We start from the raw sequence: 2,500 nt of genomic DNA, 5'->3' as shown, positions 1-2,500 counted from the left end.
TAACAACAAAAAATATTACAATAAAATGTATTATAATAACATTGGTAATAATTATAATGAAATAAGACATAACAACACGATTGATCATTTTATCAAGGCTACTCTACTATTAATAATAAGAATGAAATTAAACAATAATAATAATAATGATAAAAATGGCGATAATAGTAATAAAGCGAAGGATGAAAACAAACGTAATGATTATAATGATGTTATCATAATTGCTTTTACTTATACTGCTTTTCTTATAATTTATATCGTCCTTATCATATTTGATATGTTCATTAGCATCATTATAGCCATACAACAAATATAAAAGCATGATATTACCAATAAACTAATATATACTAATAATACTAATAATACTAATGTCCTAATAATATAATATAATAGCATAATATTATAACATAATATGATAAGATAATATGTTATAATATAATATAATATAATATGATATAATAATGATATACTAATATACTAATAACACTAATGATATCCCTTATGTACTACTAATACTAATAATGTACTAATATACTGATAATGAACTAATATACTAATAATACTATTAATATACTAATATACTCATGATTTAAGTAATATTTTTACCAATTTGATTATTTCTTTTTTTTCTACGGTTTTAGTGTTTTTGTTTGTTTATGATAATAACCTTGATTATTACTATTATTGCTATCATTAATATATTTTTTCTGTATAATTTCATCGTTACGATTATTATTAAAAGAATAAATAAAATTATTATCATTATCATAATAATTATTGGTGTCGAGTTGTTTTATCATTGTCATTGTTATAATTATTATTATTCTTGCCCTCGTTATTATTATTACTTTTATTATCATTATTATTACTATTATCATCATTACTATTATATTTTATTACTAATATTATGATATATTATTATATATCATCGTCCTTTTTATTAACATTATTATTTTCATTATTATCATCGTTATAATGATAATAATAATAATAATAATAATAATAATAATAATAATAATAACGATAAAAAATATTATCATTATGATGATGATTATATTCTTATTATTATTATTATTAGTATTAGTAGTAGTAGTAGTATTATAGCAAACATTATTATTATCGTTATCACTTCTATTATCATTATAATTATCTTCCTTATTTTAATCGTATTGATTTTCTTTATCATTATTTTTTTATATCTTCATATATATATACATATATGCTTTTTTACAATTATTTTTTCTAATATTATTTTTGTTGTTACTGTATTCCTTTTATATATATTATTATCATAACTATTATTATTGTTATCATAATTTCATTTTTATTATACTTATTGTTATAACTATTACTATTAGGATCTGTGTCATCATTCTTTTGATTTTCAGTATCAATATTATTGTTATTAATTTTTCTCATCATTGTAATATTCATTATTATCATTATTTCTCTAAATTTCCTTATTATTTTTATTAACATTATTTTTTTTCCTTCTTATTATTATGATTTTTATTCTTGTTATTACCATTATATGAATTCTCATTATAATTATCATAATCATTATTTTATTTCTATTGTTATCATAATCATTATCTTATTTCTATTGTTATCATAATCACTATTGTATTTTTATTGTTATCATAATCATTATTGTATTTTTATTGTTATCATAATCATTATTGTATTTTTATTGTTATCATAATCATTATTGTATTTTTATTGTTTTCATAATCATTATTGTATTTGTATTGTTATCATCATTTTTATTAATATTAGTGTCATGATTATCATAAGTTGTATTATCATCATTGTCATTCCTATTATTATTATCATTATTTTTTGTAGTAGTAACAGTATCATTATTATTAGAATTTATAGTAAAATAGTAACTATTATTATAATCTATTTATTTATTATCGTTGTTACTATGTTTATTCATTATCATCATTATTATTATGATTATCATTAACAGTAGTAGTAAAATAATTTTTATAATTATTATTACTATTATCATTATTATGATTATCATGATTATCATCAATATCCTCTTTCTCATTATCATCAACATTTTTCTTATTGATAGCATTATTATTATTATGATTATTATTATTATTATTATTATTATTATTATTATTATTATTATTATTATAGGAATTACTATACATGTTGTTATTTCTTAACAATATTATCATGATTATCATGATTATTACTATTTTTATTGTCATTATTAGCCTTTTCTGATTGTTATTATTATCGTTATCATTACTTTTACTATGGTTATTCTTATTCTTATTATTATTACTATTATTACTATTATTATTGTTATTATCAGTAAAAATATTATTATCATTATTATTATCATCAATTTATTATAATCATTATTATTATCATCATTTTATTATTATTATTATTAATACAGTGGTCATCATTAGTAGTGCCATAATAATTATCATCATTGTTATTATTATTTTTATTATTATTATTATTTTATCATTATCAT

The sequence above is a fragment of the Penaeus chinensis genome, chromosome 34 (genome assembly GCF_019202785.1).
Source record: "Penaeus chinensis breed Huanghai No. 1 chromosome 34, ASM1920278v2, whole genome shotgun sequence".
Taxonomy (NCBI): domain Eukaryota; kingdom Metazoa; phylum Arthropoda; class Malacostraca; order Decapoda; family Penaeidae; genus Penaeus; species Penaeus chinensis.
This window is presented reverse-complemented; position numbering follows the sequence as displayed.